This window comes from Microtus ochrogaster (assembly GCF_000317375.1).
Source record: "Microtus ochrogaster isolate Prairie Vole_2 chromosome 14 unlocalized genomic scaffold, MicOch1.0 chr14_random_3, whole genome shotgun sequence".
NCBI lineage: Eukaryota > Metazoa > Chordata > Mammalia > Rodentia > Cricetidae > Microtus > Microtus ochrogaster.
The window spans coordinates 8,187,090-8,197,958 of record NW_004949098.1 but is presented as its reverse complement, the minus strand read 5'-3'; positions in this window follow the sequence as shown (position 1 = coordinate 8,197,958).

Below are 10,869 nucleotides of genomic sequence, written 5' to 3'. Positions count from 1 at the left end.
GAGGACCTTGAACTGCCCACAGGGCAGGGAATGCTGATTGCTCTTTGGACTGGAGAGGGAGGGGGAGTGGAGTGGGGCATGTGGAGTGGGAGGAGGGGGAGTGGAAAGGGAGGAGGGGAGTAGGAGGAAATTTTTAATAAAATAAAATTTTAATTAAAAAAAGAAATCATAAGTGGTACAAAAATATGAACAGGAAATGTAATTCAGCAGAAAATTGCCTGTACAAATATTTCTGTATTTATCCAGTCAAGATTTATTAAGGCCAACAGACGTATTTCTCATGGAGGTCTGTTCTCCCTATTGATCCTATATGATGAACACCATGTCACAAGTGCTCTTCAGGAAGCAAAAATGATGAACTGAGATCCATCTCCCAAGTCCTTGTACTCATTCTGTTGCAATTATTCAAAATATTGTGAAGTTGTATCTTGTAAACCTACCTAAGTTCACATGGAATTACATTTTCTGAGGAGGACAAAGTTTATGAATATTTTCATTTGGTGTAGTCACTTTTTAAATGATACTTTTTGATACCTAAACATTCACTAAAATCGTAACTCTCAGTTGAGTTGAAGCTCTGGTAAATGTTCTGCTGCTGTCAAGATCAGGATCATTTTGAGGGTTTTTGATTGTTTTTTCCTTGTCTGATTCATTAAACATAAAAATATTAAAAAATGACCTTTGAAGTTACATGATTGTGTGTATGTGTGCATTCAGTTACATGCATGCAATTGCATGACTTTGTAGATTAGAGGACAATGTTGATATGAAACTTTGTGAACTGAACATTGGCTTATAATATTAAATAACTCATTCATTCCTTCTCTTGTTTATTTTCTCATTCAGTTATCTACTCAGGACTTTTTATTTAGTTACTTGGACTCGATATTATGCCTCAAGGATTTTGCAGTATTGTAGAAAATTTTTATTAACAATTATACACATACATAATCAGCTTGCAATATTCTACGTTTTGTATTTTTGATTTACATATATATGAAATTTGTCCAAAATAATATTTTAATACTGTACTTATTGTTATTTATTTGGGCCTCATTATTAAGAATGATTGAAATGATGAACCTTGGGAGTATATTTGATAAAAAGAAAACGTGAATGCATGCTAATAGTCTTTATAATTTAATATGCAAGCATTTAGCATGATATGTTATCTAAAATCAGTTCTTAATATTTGATAACTAGGATATATAACAATTTTCCCCAGTGTTTTATTAAGAAATTAAATATATGAATAAGGAACTGAAAAAAAAGAGTCTAGAGATAATGGGCTGGGCAGTGATTTAATAAATACAATTTCTGTGTGGTTATTTCACATGTAAGCTAGCGGGGCAGCTGGCACATCAAGCAGCCCTCTTGTTCTTGCAACAAATGTACACAAAACACTTCTGAAGTATCTTACTGTATTTCTTCACCTCCTGATAAAGAATATACCAAAGGAGGGCAGAAAGCAACTCTATGTGCGATGAGCCCTCAGGACATTTGTGTTGCTAGGGCAACCACTCCATACACAAAGAGAAGGAAGTAAATATTAGAAGCAAGCAATTGAATCCCATCTGCCTCTGATAAAAACATGTTAGCAGGAGTTGTTGAGCCAATAAGTGCCTCCAGCCCTGAGAATTGTTTTACAAATATTGAGAAATAGAGCCTTCTCTAACAAAGCACCATTGATTTCAGGCTATCCACTAACAATTGAGTTTTTTAATAGACAGAGAAAAATAATGAATTATACCAGCAGACCCTTTCATTTTCTTCTCTCTCTAGGTATAGGTATCAGAAGTCATGAATATCCCAGACTACCCTAATGCCCATACCTGTTGAACCAGGAAGAACTTGCTTTCTAAAACAGTTTTATCAAGCTGGCCATTCACATATCTAATCAGAATCACTAAACCCCCATTCAGATATGTCCCCCAAAGGTTTGTAAATGACAGGATAACTTCCATAAGTTGTAATACATTGCCATAAGGTTAAGAGACTATCACTGTTAAATGATGCCCCTTAGTGCACTAAAGATTTCCTTCTAAGAGTTATTGGCTGAGGGGCATTCTCATACCATATGGACATTTACTTTCCAGTCATTATGGAAATTCCAAGGAGTGCACTAGTATTCTCAAGAATCACCAAGAGCTGCAAGGGGAGTATAACATACTCTCAGTTTGCCTTCTTAAAAAATCATCTTCACATAGGATCAATGTGGCATGTAAAATGAGTTCCTATTCTTAGGAATGTTTCTGCATTAAGTTTAAGTTTATTTTCACTTAGTTTGGGTCATTAGGTCCTTTGAGTTAACATCATTTAAGACATTTTTACAACTTGGTGCCAGGTGGCTGCTCCTGGAAAATCCTTGGTCTCAATTTACACCTTAACATGCAAATTCCAATCAGTAAAACACCAAAGCAGTAAGGAGAATCATCTCATGAAATGGGAAAAGGGAGACACTTTGGGGGCTTCTGTATGGACCAGAGCACTTACATTCTGGTAGAATAGGCTGGATAATGTTAATAAAGTTATTCTGTTACTGTGTATTTGGGACTCATTATGCAGTCTCCATGAATCTAGTTATACGATAAAACTTTCAATGCTATAAATATTCCTTCTTTAATATCTCTTGGATTTTTATTCATTAAGTCACTCTGTGACATCATAGAGATTACATTTTGTGCTTAAATTAATAGAATTAATTTCTTTCATTGATATGTGTACATGTGTCTGTTCTTAGTTAAATTTGCGTATCTAGCACTATTTTCTCAAACTAAAGACACGATTATAAGTACAAGAATTCTGCATGGTACTTATTAACTATTAAAATAATGTGGTATGCTTTTATAAAACAATTCCTTCCACAGTATACTCCCCAGAAAAACAAGGAGAATTTTTCAAGCTTTGCTATAAAGAGTAGGACTCAGAAAGCATTTATAGACTCAGAAATATATTAACTCCAGAATGAACTTTTAGGGAACTGACATTAAACTGTAATAAGAGTATGTAGGTATTTTTGACACTTTATGTTCTCACATGTGCCGTCAGTGACCAGTTTCTATTAACTGTTCCCAATTTATAGCAGCATTTCCCTTCTTTCCTGGAGCTCTAGGCTACTTGCTCGGCATTTTAATAGACTCTTTATATCTGGCCTCTTATTGGGTGGTTTACAGCAAACCTTTAATGTGAATAATACTGTCCTCAATTTGTGACTGAAATCTTATAATTTACTGATATTAGGAGAATCACATCTGACATTTTTATTATGACCACAAAGTTTGATTCCAATGCTAATTTCAAATGTTGTCTTGTAACTCTATTCTACTTTCAGGTGTTACTCAAATGGAAGAACATGTGTGATGTACATATTAGTCTATGTATCCCTATGCTCTCTTATACCACATCTTTATTTGGCTTAATTACAAATCTTCAGGATAAATAACTCATGTTTAAAATTTTAGTTTTAATGCTGTCTTTCTCATATGGACATATTGAACAATTCCTCTCTATCTTTGAATTCCCATAAGACATGCTCTAAATTATGAAAGCTACTATTATTTATTTTGTAACACTGCATGCATATAATGCCTGCTCTGCTCAGATGACAGATTTTGGCTGAGACTATTTAATCTCTTGCCTCTACTTTCATCTCTGAGTTATCCCTTCCCACCAGAATTGCTTATCTTTACTTCCTTTTCTTTTATTAAAAATTATTTTACTTTTACTTACTTATGTAAATGTGGATTTCTGCACCTGTAAGTTCAGGTTACCACAGAGTCTACAAGAAAGCATCAGATCCCCTGGAACTTGAGTTACAGGCAGTTGTGAGCCATCCAACATGGGCACTGGAATTTAAGTTCAGGTCTTCTGCAAGAACAAGTCATGCTCTTAACTGCTGAGAAATTCCTCCAGGCCAGTGACCTCCCATTTCTAACCTAGTACACACTGAATTAAGCTAACATGATCTATTTCTAGCATGCCGACTATTATTGATACTAAATCTGGTGTGCAGATGTATACTGTGTTACACAACTATCCTGGCATTTTGGGAGCTGTCCAAGCTTTACAAAGCGTGTGTTGATATTAGCCTTCCATGACTGTATCAGAAGAAACCATCTCACACATTTGCAGGTAAATTATGATTGATTTTTTTCCCTTTTGCCTGATAACGGTGCCCATTTCTCAAGTTTGCTTATAACCAGTAGATAGCAAATTCTGCATCACTCATAGCCTAAAACACATTTTCTATACTAACTACTGAATTCCATATTCCAAAGTCTGGTACTATCAGATTCTGGCATCCCTGAGTCTGGACATGCTTCTTTTTAAAAAAAAAAAAAAATAATAATGTCTTATATCTGTATCTCCGCTCCATTGCCAACACTTTTCTTTCTTTTTTCCTTTCTTCTTTTCTTTATTCCTTTCTTTGTTTCTTTCTATTTTCCCTCCCTCCCTTCTCTCTCTCTCTCTCTCTCTCTCTCTCTCTCTCTCTCTCTCTCTTTCTTTCTTTCTTTCTTATGTTTTGTTAGGTCAAGAGACAAATCTATGATATCCTTATTTTGAAATTAGGGAGTTTCTTCAGTACAAAATAAGTAAAAAACAAAAGTATTAAAACCAAGAAGAAGTCAGGAGTTTAAAACACCACTTGTGTGGAAGAGGTGTTTCAGTGAGGGTTTCTTTTTTTTTTTTCCATTTATTTATTTGTTAAAGATTTCTGTCTCTTCCCCGCCACCGCCTCCCATTTCCTCCCCTCTCCCCCAATCAAGTCCCCCTCCCTCAGCAGCCCAAAGAGCAATCAGGGTTCCCTGCCCTGTGGGAAGTCCAAGGACCACCCACCTCCATCCAGGTCTAGTAAGGTGAGCATCCAAACTGCCTAGGCTCTGGCAAAGCCAGTTTGTGCAGTAGGATTCTATTGTTGTGATAAAACACCACAACCAAAAGAAACTTGTAGAGGAAATGGTTCATTTCAACTTAGAATTCCACATCCCAGTACATCATTGAGGGAAGTCATAACAGGAACTCAAACAGGAACAGAACCTGCTTGTAGGATGCAGGATTTGACTGAGAGGTCATGGAGAAGTGCTGCTTACTGACATGTTCCTCATGGCTTGCACAACCTGCTTTCTTTTACCAACCCTGTGGGATAGTCCCACTCATATCAATTAATAGTCTACAAAATGCAGCACCAGCTTAATCAGGGAGGAGACAATTAATTTTTCAATTGAAGTTTCTCTCTGAAAATGAATCTAATTTTACTCTGATTGACAAAGAAACTAGTCAACATACATAAAGAAGCCCAAGTCAAAGAGCCAACATGGTGTCGTCATCAAATTTGAGCTGGCAAACAATTTGTAGAAATCAAATTGCAAAGTTAAAACTAGCCATCTAAGGTTCTTGTGTAAGTATTCTTTCAAGAGGTGAGCATCCCAAGGCTAAACTTCTGGCTCAGTGTTTCCAACTCAAGTGAATCAAATTCTGGTGGAAATTATTTACCTCCTAGTTGTTCTCAAGATATAATTTTTTTTTTTTAGAATCACTAATAGATTTCTGTTTCAATTTCTTTCTGGCATAGAGTTTGAGCAATCTGACAGGCAAAGGTATTTTAGAAAACACTTGAAATACATATATTAGTGCAAATGTTGTCAACCTTCCAAATCCTTCATTCCATTAATATAGTTACCCATGTTGTGGTGACCTCCAATCATATAAATATTTTTGTTAATACTTCATGACTGTAATTCTGTTACTGTTATCAGTCATAATGTAAATATTTTTGGAGATAGAAATTTACCAACTCACACTTCTAGAACAACTCTTCTAGAAGCTGCTTGATCATAGAATCTACTTTATACAGCATAAACAACATAAAATTTACAAATAAATTGTATTAGGTGTTGTTATCATTGATCATTTTTACTGGTGTGATGTAACTCCAATTGTTTCACCATTTCTAGTGTTATTCATATCATAAAAATATTTCAACTATGGCATTTTCAAGTTTTAGCAGTCTATTGCCTACATATTTCCCTTGTTTTTATCCCCAACTCTGAGTTCTTTTATCTTTGCTTCCTTCCTCTCTCTTTAGAGAGTCTGTCATATTTGGATCTTAGTTCAAAGTGTAATCTGTCAACAGATTAGTTGCTGTCCATGTTTCAGATTCCTCAGCTGTGAAACATTAATCATTGTTAATTGGAATTGGGTAATTTAAAATAACAAAAGAATGTGAAGAAAACAACAAAGATAAAATATTCTTGTGCTTGGTGAGTGCTAAATGAATCCTATTTTATCATCAGAAAAAAAACATAATTTGATGGGGTGTTATTAATTAAACAGAAATGTCTGGCTTTCCTTTAATAGTGACTGCATGTCACAGATTTTGAAGCAACCTTTCACACTGGGACAAAGAACAACAGTGAACCCCATGAAAAATGACAGCATAGAGAAAGTTCTTAGAAGATCCCCCTGCCATTGGTAGGGGTTATTATTCCCAGTTCTGCTCAGTATGTAAACACTTTTATACATAAATTTTCATTTCTACTTTTACATAACAAACTTGAATGAACATCACTCTGAATATTCAAATAAATTGAAACATAAACATTTTTAATCTCTAGCTAAAATAATATCTCCCAGAGAAATAAAGCTAAGGAAAAGCAAGCAAAAAGTTTCCATTGGGCACACAAATTAAAGATTCACCAAAAGAATGCCTAAACAAATTATTGCACAAACATGATGAATGATTGATCAAATTTTAAGCACAGATAATATCTAAACTTTTATAATTTTTTTTTGTCAAAGATTAGCTTCAACAAGGATCCCACTTACCAGGGTAGGAGCATGGGGATTAGTAAAATAAGTAAAGAGAGAAAAAAAGTGAAAATAATAAACAGAAGAATAGGATAGAATTGGGAGGGTATAATGATTGTTCTGTCTCTTTAAGAGACAAACCATGACCACTCCCTCTCCCATCTGCTGAGTCAGGCTGATGTTTAGCCTCTAGCCTGAGCTCTCTCTTTTTTTTTGATTAGCTCTCTGAGAGGCAGCTTTGGTCTCTCCCCCTCCCTCTCCTTCTCTGTTCTTCTCCCTTCCCTTCCATAACCACTAAATAAATATCCAACCTCACTCTACATGGTGTGCCTATCCTTCTGTCTCTTGCCCACTACACCCACATGGCTAGATGCTGGGGGTGCCACCTTCAGAGACCTGCCATGTGGTCTCATGCTCTGTCCCTGACCAAGACTGGCTGCTCTTGGGCCCACTGCCTCCTGCCTGCCACCACTTGGGGATCTGCAGCATTTCTGCTGCCTGCCTCCACTAGGGATCCTGCAGGAATTTTAATAACCCATTATAGAGGAAGTTCCATTGAACACTGAAAATCATCCATGTTTGATTTTCATTGGCTCAAATACCCTAACCCCAAAAACTAGAAGTAAGATAAAGATTGCATTAAAATGATAAAGGAATGAACAGACAAGATGAAGGATTGCAGACTACATTTAGCTAAACATTCTGTTGCCAAAACAAGCCAAGTATCTCTCACACCCTAGACCAGCACATTCTGTAGGCAAACCATTCCCTGAGTGGAATCTATAGTAAGAGCCTTAAGAGAGTAGAAACCTAGTTGAATCATCAGACTTTTGTTTGAGGTTAAAACAGATCTACTTCTTAATACTTGAAATTCTAGGCCTGGATATGAGCCATATTTGTTATTTGAACTGTTGACAATAACCTTGAAGGAACAGAAGTAAGTTCCAACTCTCTGACCTTTAGTCAAGGTAGAATGACTTTAGGCCCTGCCAGTTTTTCCCATTGCTCTAAGCTCTGATATGTTGTTTTACATCACCAATTTCTCAATAACAAGAAAAAATGCAAAAGTATTCAGATTCATAAAAATATGTTTAGAGAATTTTATTAAGATATGATGATAAAAAATCTTTTCATGGTGAGTTCAGCTCAAAATTCTATGTTATCTTCTTGCCAGAAGCAAAATTAAAGGATTTTTTTTTTGTGGTTAACAGGGTCTTGGATTACTAAACAAAATTGGGGGACATTTTAATGTATACCTCGAAATCTGTTATAATCATTGTAGCAGGGGAGTGAGCAGCTTGTTCTTCTTGGCTGCCCAGCTAGCTTACACCTGAAATAATCACACAGAAACTGTGTTAATTAAATCACTGCTTGGCCCATTAGCTCTAACTTCTTATTGGCTAACTCTTATATTAATTTAACCCATTTCTATTAATCTGTGTATTGCCACATGGCAGTGGCTTACTGACAAATTTTCTATCCAATCTCAGGTGGAGGATCCATGGCATCTCTTTCTCTTTCTCTGACTCTCTTTTTTCTCCCAATATTCAGTTTTGTCTTCCCTGTATACCTAAGTTCTGCCCTATCAACAAGCCAAGGCAGTTTCTTTATTCATTCATGGTAATTACAGCACACAGAGGGGATTCCCACATCAGGTCATGATTTGGTACATGTTATCCCTAGTTAATCATAATAACAAGCACACATTTCAGAAGTAAAGGAAATAGAATATAAATTGGCATTTCAATTAGAAGTAAATAAATTTTTCTAAGAACTCTGTTTTATCTAAGTGTATACTTTCTTGTCCTTATTTAATTATATTTGTCTCCTAACAGGTAGAGTTGACAATTCCTCACCCAAGCAGCCTTGCCTTCTGTCCCATTTTCTGTAGTAGTTTTAATGACAGGCCTAGATGTTGCAATTTTATTTCCTCACTTTCTGGATCTTTCCTACTTTTTTCATCTTAAAATTTGATTCTCCTAAAAGTTCCTTTGAATATTTTTTTAAAACCTCGGACTTTGCATCATCTCTTATGTAAATATAAGTAATTTTGTGTGTTTTTAAATATAAATATCCCTTCATATTTTATCTTTACATTGCTACAAATATAAAACAATATTATTGATGTGGTACATCCTTCTGTATATGTTTGATTTCTTGATTAATGAATAAAGCTGCTTTATCCAACAGCGTAGCAGAATAAAGCCAAGCTGAAAATGTAATCAGAGAGAGAGTAGGAAAGAAGATAGAGTAAAGAAGACATGGTGTACCTGCCAACAAAGACAGATGCAGAGTTTACCAGTAGGCCACAGCCTCATTGTGATACATTGATTAATAGAAATGGGTTAATTTAAGATGTAAGAATTAGTTAATAATTCTTATAGACCAAGCAGTGTTTTAATTACTATAGTTATAGTTTCTGTGTAAGTATTTGTTCTGCTTTCGTTTCCACAGAAGATGGGAACCTGTTGATTCCTTACAGGTGAATGTGGTTTAATGGAACAAGACCCCCTAAAAGGTCTTTGTAAACCTTAAAAATACTTTACCCAATAAAATTCAAGAATAAATTTGGAGGAAACACAGTCCAGATTCCCCAAATGATTGTTTATAAATATTTATTTCCATTTTAAAAGGGTTGGCTATAAATGCTTAGTGGTCACAGTCAATTTTTAAAAGAAAATAAAAAAAGGTTGGGGGCTATGATACAGGTATGAACACTTTACATTGGTAGGGACTTTGGTCTCCTGATACAAATTTAAGGTCGATTTTGTGTATATGTATTTATGTTCTTGTTTAAATTATAATGTTTATAAAGTTCATTTAAAATGATAAGGCCTAGAGATTAATAGACAGTCATTATAATAATCCAACTTTTAATTACATAAGTTAGATTTTCTGTATATACAGAGATTTATTTCAGTTAGTTAGATAATCTTTAATACTTCAAAGATCCATGAAATATGGCATTTAAATATTTTAAGAACTTAGACTTTTCTTGACAGAGAGATGTCTGCTTCTAACAACATCAATTACTTCAGAGAGGTTAATGGGCATTATAGACACTTGTTACAGAATTGGTCCTCAATGTGACAAGGCTAGCTATTTGGGCAAGAAATTACACTTATCTAGTCTGCTTTATGGTATGCTGTATGAACTGGATATGCAGCACTCATAGAAAACTGACTGATGAACTTTACAAGTGATTGGATGGTCATTCAGGGTTTCTGCTTAAAAGAAGAAACTGCCAAATATTCTGCAGGACACAGAAGAAAGCAATTGGTGAACGTTGCCAGTACAAGACTAAATGGATATTCAAATTTCCTGTTTCATGGAAATGTCTGCTGAATACTATAGGCCTGTAGGCTTGAGACAAATGCCCCAGTGTTACCGACGAACTTCCGATGACTGTCCAGGCAGCAAGTTGTCTTTGTCAATTCTAGAGTTTTGGAAGTTTCTTACAATGTACTTCCTATTTACTTAGGTGATATTATATTCTTTTGGAGTCTTTGAAGACCTGAAAACAGATAGATATATTTGTTATATATTATGCTTTAGATTCACAAAGATACAATAGATAATAGAATATCTTCTTTAATTTTGCCAGATAAAATAGATTAAATATTTTAACTGTAATTCTTGCTCAGTAGATACATTGTTATATGTAATTTTCCTGGTAAAGTTATAACGTTCCTTTTAATTTAGACAGAAAAGGGGAGATAATGTGGTATGTTTTTCTGTATATGTGTTGTTTTTATTGGTCAATAAAGCTGTTTTGGCCAATATCTTAACAGAGTAAAGACAGGCTAGAAACCCAAGCAAATATAGAGGAGGAAAGAAGGCAGAGTAAAGAAGACACCAATGTAGCTGCCAAAGGAGACTGACACCAAAAACTTACTGGTAGGCCACAGCCTTGTGGTGATACATTGCTTAATACAAATATGATAATTTAAGATGTAAGAGTTCGCTAATAAGCCGGGCGGTGGTGGCGCACACCTTTAATCCCAGCACTCGGGAGGCAAAGGCAGGCGGATCTCTGTGAGTTCGAGACCAGCCTGGTCTACA